We start from the raw sequence: 12,824 nt of genomic DNA, 5'->3' as shown, positions 1-12,824 counted from the left end.
CACAAGGGAGAGGGGAGGGGAACACATGTTATGTTGTGTGTCCCCCACCATCCCCCCCAGTAGGAGTAAAAGGGTCTACTGGGATAAATCTTGTGTCCCCCACCCCGACCCTCTGGCTGCCTGCCTGCCACTGAGAGGCCTTAGCCACGGGAGGTGTATGACAGAAGCCGACACCACAGGAATATTTTTCAAGACGTTGCCACAATCTCTGCACCCTCTGGGAACGATGCCAGGGGCTGTGTTCCATAATCAGGTCAATCAGAGACAGAACACCTTCCCACCATCTCTCACCCCCACCTAGCACACCACCCTGCACCTCCTCACCATTCCTGGGTTTGGGCACAGAGCACAGCCTACTGGTGCCCTGCTATGTGTGTGAACATACAGAGAAGGTGTGACAGGGCTGGTGCCAGAAGGGGGGAAGAGGGGGGAAGGAGGGGGAGCTTCACACCTAACCAGACAGAAACAGAAACAGGTGAGCTATACTGACAATTCTATGTGTCTGAAAAACAGGAAATCAACAGCAACTCTCATGCATACAAATAAAACAGAAACTATAAATTAGTGGCAGCAGGCAGAATGTGAACAAAGTTCAACATCTGCTACGTTGGGCACATTGGTCCTTTTCATAAGAACCCCAACAAAAATAAAATATGAAGATAAGAACAAAAGCTGCAACCTTAATCATTTTTCTAGGACTGAAAATTGGGATCTCGCTCCAAAGGATTACAACTTCAAATGAAAACAGATTCTGTTGGGAAATGTTTTCTAAAGTATGACGAAAGCTAGCTGCAAAGCCAAAAAAGAGAGAAAGAAGTACTCTAGTCTCTAGAACACAAGGGATGTATGTACCACAGTCTCTTCTGTACTGGATGGAACTCTTTGAAAGAATTTAGAGATTTTAAAGATGTCATAGGGCTGAGTCACAATCAACCCAGCCCAGACAGTGTTGATAACTTGGATTAAATAGTGGCCAGGAGAAGATGTTGGCCAGAACCACATACAGTACCACTTCTACACAATGGAGGACAGACACATAAATGGAAGTACAGGGCAGGCAGTGTTAAAAAGACCAGCCTGTAGTTTCAGCACCCCTGAACTATTAGTTAGCTGTACTCTCCCAACACCCCTTATTTTCTTATTAGTGGTACCTACAAGTCACCCCACTTGTATCAGCCAGTCATAGTTCACCATTCCCATGCAGCTCACTGACCTCTGCTGCTGCCATCAGAGTGAGATCGTGGTCAGACGAGGATGGATGTCTTGGACTGTTCCTCACCAAGAGTAAGTACTGTTGACATGTCATTGGTATTTTAGTTGGGTGTGGCAAAGGCAGTCAAGATATTTACCAGTTATTCCTTTTCCATGTGTGTCATGCTATTCCTAGCCAGCTAGCCTAGTCATGCTAGCTCGTCTACGCTCCTCATGCCTTGTTTAGGATAGCCTATTCATATTATTATGTTCATATTGTCTGTGTACTTGTAGTCATATTTATTGACATGTAGAGCCTTTATGTAGTTCTCCTGTGCACTGGTCTAACAAGTAGCCTCATCAAGCCTTCCTCGTGTGCAGTTACTATTCCACAGTGGTCTCGTGCTCATGCAGAATCTGGTTGCATTACGGTCATGTTTTCAGTTATATGCTTACCAGTATTTGAATCTTTATGCTGTAACTGCATTCCATGATTGTTTCTGTATTAGTAATCAGTAATTGAACATTGTAGTGCATAGATGTGTGTATTGATGTGCATACTACGCTAAGCCAGTCTATTGGTTGTATACAGGCCATACTACTATGATACGACAGGACAGGCCATAGTATATGCTAAGCTAGTTTATTAGAGGCCTTATGTATCTGTGTATGATATTGTCCAACTGCGCTACTGCCAATGCTCTGTATGGTCATTACTGGAATCTATCTTAATTTCTTCATAGAACCACTCTTATACACTCTTACTTTTACTGTGAGCCATCATTACAGAGGAGTGTGGTGTGTTGAACCCAATATCTGCAATAAACCTGTTCTGAAGGCATCTGACTTGTTCTTGCCGGACAGACCAGTGGCTGAACCTTATCAACTGGCAGCTATAGCTCTACTAGTGCCCAGTTCTAGCTGGTCCTCCTGGGTCAGACTTTAGTATTTTTCAGGCAGACAGAAATTAAAGTTAAGGTTAACTCTCAAACGACATTCATGTAGAATGCAGGTATTATGAGGGTATGCAAAATAGACATTCATATAGAATGCAGGTATTATGAGGGTATGCTAAATAGACATTCATGTAGAATGCAGGTATTATGAGGGTATGCTAAATAGACATTCATATAGAATGCAGGTATTATGAGGGTATGCTAAATAGACATTCATGTAGAATGCAGGTATTATGAGGGTATGCTAAATAGACATTCATTGGGGGTAAGAATTGTGAGATGGATAGAAAGGGATAGGACAAAATCATTCAGAGAATTTTTTTTTTTATAGATAAATTCAATATTTTGAAGAAAGAAGTGAAGGAGACAGTATTCACTCCTAACCTCATCAAAGCGCAGAAGCATTCTTCCTTACTCACACTTCAGATTTTCAATATTCAGGAGACTTATAACAATTTCTGTATTGTAGTAGTGGTGTGTTTTATAGAATGTAAGACTATCGAGAGTGCCAGTCAATGATCGACCAGAATTGATAACCTACCTTGAGACATTCTTATCTGTAAAGTGAAAGAGTAATGTATAACCATTCTGAATCACAAACCACAGGAGATTGCAGCATATGTACTGTTGGGTAACCATGACTGTCTAAAGGATATAATTGTAAATCTTAATAACACAGGGATATATTTTCGATGAGTTTCATCATGTAATTATTTTTAGATGAGTTTCTTCATCTTCTGCTGAAAGCCTGGTGCTTATTTTTGAACGGTGAGAGTAATGCAATCATTGAGAGATTACAAAGTTCCAAGAAGCAGACTGATGTTTCCAAAATATTCATATGCACCACAAACATCCACCCAAGTGATACTTCACTTCTCTGAACTCTGTGCGCACAACTGCCTTTTCGGGTGACTTGATGCAACCGGCATCATCATTGGGAGTCTGAGACACACACAGACTGCGTCATTACCGTCTCTCCTCTATGAATAATCCATGTCCTCAGAGAACCATACCCCCCCCCCCCTTGAGTTTACGGCAGCCCTGAAGTTATCTACGTCAATAGGAAGATAAGAGTAGAAGTGACTGAATAATTGTGTTTCCCTTTTCCCCTAACCCTATGCACACAGTGTGACCCAGCAGCACGCCACAGGCCATATCAGGGTCAAGGACACCTGGCCTTATGAGACAGAGACGGTGGCCCTGCTTAGCACTTGGCTCCTGGCCTGGTGACATCTCTGTCTTCTGATGGGAATTAGCAGAACACAGTGATCAACACTGACTCCCACAGACCCAGAGCTGGCCCAGAGCAGGCCCCTGTAGTCACAGACCCAGAGCTGGCCCAGAGCTGGCCCCTGTAGTCACAGACCCAGAGCCGGCCCAGAGCTGGCCCCTGTAGTCACAGACCCAAAGCTGGCCCCTGCAGTCACAGGCCCAGAGCTGGACCCTGCAGTCACAGACCCAGTGCTGGCCCACAGCAGGCCCCTGCAGTCACAGACACAGAGCTGGCCCCTGCAGTCACAGACCCAGAGCAGGCCCCTGTAGTCACAGACCCAGAGCTGGCACAGAGCAGGCCCCTGCAGTCACAAACCCAGAGCCGGCCCCTGCAGTCACAGACCCAGAGCTGGCACCTGCAGTCACAGACCCAGAGCTGGCCCCTGCAGTCACAGACCCAGAGCTGGCCCCTGCAGTCACAGACCCAGAGCTGGCCCATGTAGTCACAGACCCAGAGCTGGCCCCTGCAGTCACAGACCCAGAGCTGGCCCCTGCAGTCACAGACCCAGAGCTGGCCCACAGCAGGCCGCTGCAGTCCCAGACCCAGAGCTGGCCCCTGCAGTCACAGACCTCAGTGATCCCACTGCTCTAAAGGGTCAGGGGGCAAGACTGTCACCACCAGAGTTAATTTAGGCCACTTATGATCCTAGCCTTGGGACACTAGATGGCTCTGCAAAGTCTCATTACTAACTTCCCAAGTCAGCAAACCTTTTTTGTCACGCTATGTGGAGACCATTATACGACATCCAATGGTGTGCTTCTGCTGGAATGGAAAATTATTTTAACAATGTCCCCTCCGTCCCTGAACAGTCTCTGCAGGTCTGGACAGGCACACACACTGACTCACTGTAACACAGCTAATGAGAGTTGTGTGTGTGTGTGTGTGTGTGTGTGTTAGAAAGAAAGTGTGTGTCAGAAAGAGAGTGAATGTGAGTGTACCTACCTGCAGCTCCTCACAGACACATTGATTCCATCTCCCCTTGTCAATCCCCCCCTCCCACCCTCTACATCTCCTGGCTGCATTCCCTCACACACTGCTCCTTTCCTCCACTGTCATTCTGCCTCCTCTTACTACAGTCAATAGAACAACATGGCTGCTCATTATGGGATTGCAATGGTAGAGAGTCTCTGGCAGCATGGACACATGGAACACCAGCCAGCTTCACAGATACAGCAGGTGAGCCTACAGCACTGACATGATGTTTACAGTGATTATACTATATGCATTCCAAGACAATGTGGACACACTGGGCAGGGATGTATACAGTGGTGATGCTATATGCATTCCAAGACAATGTGGACACACTGGACAGGAATGTATAGTGATGATGCTATATGCATTCCAAGACAATGTGGACAGGAATGTATACAGTGATGATGCTATATGCATTCCAAGACAATGTGGACACACTGGACAGGGGTGTCTTGATCGGTCTTTAGGCTTGAGGACATGGTGACTGCCTGGTCCCATTTCTTAACTTAGACCATTTACTGTGTGTGGGTAGCTATTGAGAGCCTGGGTGAAGTGATCCATTAGAGTGTAACATGTCCATCTAATTGGCAGTTCAGTGGGAGCCAGGATGATCATTTTACTAATGTGCTGCTACAGCCATTAAGACACCACAGAGATAATCAGCTGCCAATTAATGCCTCTAATGAAGAAGGACTGGCACCACTAGAAATGACCCCAGGTCAACTCATTGGGGAAGAATACTGGGTAACATCAAATCAAACTTTATTTGTCACATGCGCTGAATATAACAGGTGTAGACCCTACCGTGAAATGCTTACAAGCCCTTAACCAACAGTGCAGTTCAAGAAGAAAATATTTAACAAATAAACTAAAATAATAAAAAAGTAAAACTATAAAATGACAATAATGAGACTATATACAGGGGGTACTGAGTCAATGTCTGGGGGTACAGGTTAGTCCAGGTCATTTGTACATGTAGGTAGGGCTGATAATAAACAGTGAGTAGTGGGTCAGATGCTGAGCAGTTGCCATACCACGCCGTGATGCAACCGTTCAGAATGCTCTCAATGCTGCAGCTTTGAGGATCTAGGGACCCATGCCAAATCTTTTCAGTCTCCTGAGGGGCCCCAGTGTTGAGGATCTGCGTGGCAGACGTGTTGTTGCCTACCCTTACCACCTGGGGGCGTCCCGTCAGGAAGTCCAGGATCCAGTTGCAGAGGGAGGTGTTTAGTCCCGGGGTCCTTGGAGGAAATGTCATTGAGTGATGGTATGTTTGGCTACTGGAGGAGTCAGACAAGGAGAAGTGTCATTGTCTGTCCTTCCTATTGTAAGTGTCACTCAAATAACGTCTGTGTGATTCTGTGTGAGTACAGTACACTCCACAGTCATTGTCCTTGGGATATGTATTTTTGGTCAGCAAAGAAACATCATCCAGACGTTCGTTGTCTCTAAACAAAACCCCATTACTGATTTTCTATACATTACTGATTTTTCTAACATTCACTCAAATATACAAAAACACATTGAAAACCATCTTGTAAGTGAATGAACACACATTTAATCTGCACAAATATGTGAGATGAATGGTGTGTGTGTGGTATCTAGTGTGTCAGAGTGCAGATGATTGGTGTGTGTGGTGTCAGAGTGCAGATGATTGGTGTGTGAGTCCAGTGGATGATTCATTAGAAGACTTAATTACTTTGGTGGTTAGACACTGGGACTGGGCTAGAGCGTGAGACACTATCTGTGTCACAGCCACTTAAGCAATAAAGACAGGATAACTGATCGTGAAGCCTGTAGACGTCATCGCAGAGCAGCGCTGGGGGACCTGTGACAAGGATAGAGGGAGAGGAGAGGAAGAAGGATGGCAGCGGCTAACTGTGCCTCTCTTAAGAGCATACAGGACAGATGAGAGAGAGGACTGTGACATGAGTTGGTAAAGAATGAAACAGGCTTGGGTTGTTGGACCACAGAATAATAATGTACTACTCTTCATCCCCATTCAAACTTAACAGCCTCCCTGTGGGACATGGGAAATAGGAGACTTGAACAATTACATGCCCTGTTCATCAGTGACTCTCATAGGGCCATCTTTCTAGAGCAATTGTCATTGTCAAGGAAATGTCAATAAAGTTAGGTTTCTATTGAGTACAGACCGAAGCCCCTGTGTGTTTCTCTGCAGTACTGCATGGAGAAAAAGATCAGTGCAATTAGGCATAGTCTCTGACACAGGTGGATGGAGAGAACACACTCTGGACTAATGATCCAGGAAAATGGCCTTTAGTAAATTACTGTATGTGTGTGTACGTGCGTGTGTGTAGGTGACTCAATCTATCCAAACACCACCCTGCTCTGACAGCAATACCCTGGATAGACACAGAACATATTAAATATCTCCGGGGCCAGAACCAGAGCTTCCCACCAACCAAGAGAGACATCAATCATCTGGAGGCCGGGTCTGGAGCCACCGGGCCAAATCCAACTGAGAGACTCCACAGCAACTCCATTACAGAAATATGGAGCAGTCATACTGTACGTTGCTAAACAATGCATACCAGCACAGGGATGACCTCAGCAGAGTATAAGTACCAGTTCTGCCCCACAGTCCTGGTGGTGTGAGTCATCACAGACACATCATGTAACAAAACATTTGGCTCCTGACTAAGATACGTAAGCCCTGTTTATACCTGGTTCTAACATGCGTCCTATGTTCTGATCTTGTCCACATTCTGATTGTACCAACATTTTTAGACAGGTGTTGATAATTAAGACGCATTGTGATCTGATTGTTATCAGATCTTATAAGTGTTAACAGACAAGATCAGGTCAAGAGTGCAGGAAGCGTGTACTATGTTTAAACGGGGAAAACAAACTCCAGTAGAATCAAAGTTCAGTAGGCTACGGCAGGTCAAGGTGAGTCATATTCGAAAGATGTGCCTTTCAAGTCAAAAAGTGAGATGAATACATATGAACAGCCTTTCTAGGGATGGTGCCCAGTAGGAACCTGGGAGTAAACAGTGTTCACGTAATGCACAAAGAGTGTGTTTGCAGTGACAACACAAAATCTCCATTGAAGATACTCATTGCAGTCAAAAGCATGTGGCCTAAGACAGATTGTTCTCTGTCTGATCTCAGTCAGCACTACTCCTGCTCTACAGAAGCCAGGCTCTTGGACAGCCTCTTGGTTCTGAGAGGGACTTGACTGTCAGTCTCAGCCCACCAGAGGAATAGTGACAAAGCTGATGAAGGCTACTGAGAACTGAGCTGCTGATGAGACAGATGCTGAGGGTGTCAGAGACCCAAACTAGTAAACACAGTTTAGAGATGCTCACATGGCTGCTGTGGAAGACGGGGAGAGTGGCACGAAGGCTGGCACTGAAAACTGGTTGTCTATTAAGCCTCTAAATGTAATGTTAAATAAATGTAATAATACAATTTAGTATCTTTATTAAAGAGGCTTTTACAATGAATGAGTGACCCATTTGTGTTACGTCTGAAATGATTACATATGATCATTGAACTAGAGCACATTCAAAACACATTTGACATCAACCCTGCGCAGGTCCTAAAACCTGGCACAGTGATATTGAATAATCCCTGGTACGACACAGGCAGAGGAGTGGTGTGACACAGCAATAATCCCAGGACGTGGCTCTCACCCCAGGTCACCATAAGGACCGGCTCCTAATCCAAGGTCACTTTCTCAACCAACCAGTCTGGTCAAAACATAACATAACTATGTTACAACAGGACAATAACTGAATACATAGGAAAATGTTCCATTAAACTGCTATCTTGGATTGTAGAGTTTGTTTACAATATCAGGCTACATACACTACAAACAATTTATGATAGGCTAAATCCATTTACAGCAAGACAAGAACACATTCCCCCACAGATTTATTGTGAGAGTCAAACTGTGAAGAAATACTGGACTTGAAAGTGAGAGACAGTGCCATAAAAATGCAAATCCAAGGTAATTGTAGAGAAGAAGCAAAACAAACCAGATTATTTCATTTTGGACAGAGTGAATTAATTCCTTATTGATGTTACAGAACTGACATCCCTGTGGCCTTTTACCAAGTTATGTATAGTAGATGTAAGGACAGGTGCAGTATTTGAGACTTTTGTTTTCAAAACATACTCTACTTTAGAATTTCATAGAACTTACTACTTGATATAAAATTACATCTATCACTCGTTGAAAAGTTCAGTCCTTTTGAGGAGAACTAGTTTTGCTTCATTGCATTTATAATGTAGATTCTGAATAAGTAAGTAAACCAGCTCCATCCAGCAAGACCTGTGAAGAAATAATAGGCACCACAAGTACTGAGGATCTGTCCATAGCCCTGCCTAGGCAGGGTGGTGCTGAAGGACAGCCTTGACACTCATTGCTGTCCATGGTCCTGTGGAGGTGCTGAAAGGACAGCTCTAAGATGAGTCTCTGTGGTCCCATAATCATAATTAAATGTTTTGTTTTGAGTGACTCGGTGTGTTGTTTATTCAAGGTCAAAGTTCTGAACACCCTCCTATCTTGATCCCACTTTAATGCATAATATCAACACTTTTATCAGATTTGATGGAGAAAATAATACAAATTTAAACAACTCTTTTTTTATGCTGTCATGCAGCGTGTTTACTGTATCGAGACGGAAATTCAGAGAGCTGTTATTCAATTTCAGTAAGATCAAACAAAGGCCTGGTATGAAACCAATCTCTCTCTCATTGTGGTAAATATCATTCTTCCCTGTCTCACAGAGAAAAATATTTTCAACCCACACCAACTGTAAATGAGGACAATCCATTGCAATTCACTTTCTTAGATGTGTGCAACACACTAACAAGTGTCCTAACCCCAGCCCCTCCACAGCTCAGTGCTAAATTGTGTCGTGACTGATCTAATCTCCAGCTCATAAATCAAATATTAATGAAAAAACAGGTCAGCAATGGCCGTTCCAACTTCTATGGACGTAGCTGTTTTGATAATCCCACAATGGCTACAATAATTTGATATCGAAATGACGTATAATGACATATACACGTATATGAAAGACCTCGAATGAGTCTGTTATCATGGAAAGTGTATCCTTACAGGCTTTACAAAGTAAACTGTGAACAGTGAAAACCGTTTGAAGCTTTTAACTAGTGGGTTTACAGAGATACAGACTGCTTTAGCCGGTGGTCTTATGACAGATAACCAGGCTTTGATACAGGCCCAGTAAGACCAATGCAGCGCTCTATTCCACAAAAGGCGAGCCTTATGGGCTGGGTCAGAGGCCCATTTAATCCCTGATGGCGTGACTCACTCTGTAGTTATGTTATTGTCTCGTGGTGCCTGCGATGCCACAGTTTAACACTAACACAGGGATTATTGTTAACGTTATTTGATTCTTTCATAATTATTTCCCCGTGGGAAAAGCCTGACATGCTCCTCCAACCTTGACTACCAAGGTCAGCTTTCAATCCAGAGACTGAAATATATACTTCAGTTAGAGAAGAGGCTACCATCTGCATCTGCATTTCACACAAAACTAAATAATTATTTTGAAGAAATGGTTCCATTTGAATCTATTTGTATTATATGCTCTAGTAGAGCAAGTTGCAAAGACATAGGATCAAACTCAGTGAATTACTTTAAACTGGACTTCACTGGCTCACAAACAGACAAAGCACTCACAAATGGCATGACATCAGCAAATGCAGTCGAAGAAGAGCAAACATTTGCCCTCCAAATCCTAGAAAACCAATTTTGAAGGAAGGCACAAAAATATCATGACCCCACATAAACATTTACCTGACATGTTTTCCTGCTGCAGTATACCTGACATATCTAGCCTTTAGAGGGCCTCTGCTGCTTTAATATTGATACTGCTCTGCTGAGGGGAAAACTCATTTTGCAGAGATGGAGGTGGGACTGTGCTCCCCAGGTGCCTGTTTGGAGGAGAGTGTTTGACCTTGAAATGGAATACGGCAGGCCTGGTAATTAAAAGAGCTTCTCCCCTCACTTAGTTTGGACAACAGAGAACTATTTCCAGAACCTGACCTCTCACTCCTGACTGGAGTGGTGAGGAGTCTACCATGTCTGGAAGAGACTTCACCATACATTTTCTGGATTCAGGTTCACTCAAACATCATTTTAAGCTTTGTTTTACTATTGACAGTTACAGCTGATGTGTATATCAATTTGTTCTCCTTAAATATTTGCCATCTGAAGTATATGTTTCAGTCTCTGAATTGTTTTAAATCAAACTTTTCGCAGCCTGCTCTGAATATCAGTGAATAAAAACTACAATCTGTGTCCTGAATTAGCCTGGGTGTGCATGTGCACCCAGCTATATCCTGTCCCAAGTTTGTTTTCCCTGGCTAAACTAGCTGAACTTACGGTAGTTTTCATTGCCAAACTTCATAAATACTGCACCTTCCACTTAACTCATTTGCTAGTTATAGGATCATGTAACTAAGAAATTCGCTAGAAAGAGACTTGATTTATTGATTTGTGGAATAGTCATGACTGGTTCGAGACTATCTGTTGTGTCGTAAGACAATGGTGGGGAAGGATATCATTGTTTCTTAACGTGAATCCAAGTACAGTTTTGCGATCCACCGGCATCATTGGCGTAGGGTTAGCTGAATGAGATACATACTGAGATACAAGCATCCCTCTCCCCACTTGGCTACATGGGATGTGAAGTGATTTTGCCAACACAGCCAGATATCTATACAGTCTTGTACCCTTAACTTTTTTTACCCTGATTACCTGATTTGTTGATTAAATCTGACTTTATTAATATAATGAGCAATCCAGGAATGTCATGAGTTCATTGACACGAGAACTAGAGAAAATAGCAACTCTATAGAGTGCCAATGGCTATAATGAATGGCTGAATTACTTTTGGACACAAAGGGTCCACGGAGCTCCTCCACCTCACCACTCTATGCCAGCCTGACAGGGAGTTGTTTAGGGTTAGCTTCTAGCTCGTCTAGAAAACAGACATCTGTCACTGAGAGGACATGGAGGGCAGACAGCTTGAGCTACAGTAAAATAAAAGTATGTGAGGAATTGCATGAATCAGTAACACCTCTAAGTTAGACTGTACTTGCAAAATGTTCATACTTTCTCTCTGCCATTTTCTCCAAACCCTTAATTCAAGACAACTCTTACAAGTTGAGGTGAAGTAACTTTGCTGGCATGTGATGGCAGGCAAAGTTAACGAGGAAAGACTGCGGGATCCAGAGACGGACAGCAGTACTGTATGTTAAACATGACACACTGTCAGATGCAATAGTCATTGTAGTCCTCTCTGCTGGGCTCTTGTTTTCAGAAGTGGGACAATATGAGAGTACTGTCCAAGGTAACATATCCTTGCTTGATAAACACTTCATGGCGCTCCTCATCAATCAAAGCCATTCTACCGTGTATTCACTCATGTTTTTCTTCTCTTCACAAAACAAATGGGAGTAGTGCTCTAACAAATGAATCCAGGCTGCAGAGGAAGGTGTGCTGTAAAATAATGAATCATACCGACGCCCACTAGATGTTACTTGATGTGATGCAATCACACTCAGACACATGCAGACGCAGACACGCACACACACACCTAGATACATGTATGTTACACCACGTATGTCATTGGTAGAGGAATAGCATGAGTCCAGTGCCTTTAACTCACGGGTGACTCATACTGTACCTTGTAGGAAAGAAAGGGTACACATGCTATTTTCCTTACAAATGTAATAGATGGTGTTATTTTTTCCCTTGAACCAGGCTACTGTGTTGTGTAGGGTAAACTAGCTGTGGGTAATTGGAACATGTGGGAGGCCTTCTGAGTGGAGGCTGGTTACTGATACATAAAGAGGATTGCAGAGCGTGAGTGTGTTCCTGGTGCCTCGTCATGGTGTTTTTCATCGTTATGTCTGTGTGACTCTGGTATCAGTCAGCCCCTCTCTCTGTTCTGCCATTCAGACTCTGAGTAATGGCCTGGGTGACAAAGCCTGTCTGGGTGCCATTTGTGGCCAGCTTCACTGACTGGAAGAAGAGTGAAGTGATGATTCTTCCCAAAGTGGGGGATATTTAAAGATCAGAGCTGGCTTCACAACCCATGGCCTGGCCTGGCCTGGCCAAAGATGTGGGCAAGCCTAGGGTAGGGAACGTATGAAATCTACTGAGTTGTTTTGTAAATTATTGTTTTGTAAATTATTATTTATGCACTGACCTGTAAGGCATCTGAACCAGTCAAGTGTTACTAACATGTCAAAGAGAACCCTTGAGAGTTCACCAGTCCACATACTTTGTAAAACATGTTATCATACAACACCAATGAATTAAGAACCTTTCTTTGCCACATAACAACCTGCTATTTCTTCAGACTATTATAGATTGAAGGATAACAAATCAAAACACTGGTGTATGTTCACTACATTCAATGACCATA

This window comes from Oncorhynchus kisutch, linkage group LG6 (assembly GCF_002021735.2).
Source record: "Oncorhynchus kisutch isolate 150728-3 linkage group LG6, Okis_V2, whole genome shotgun sequence".
Lineage (NCBI taxonomy): Eukaryota > Metazoa > Chordata > Actinopteri > Salmoniformes > Salmonidae > Oncorhynchus > Oncorhynchus kisutch.
Note: the sequence above shows the minus strand (reverse complement) of the source record.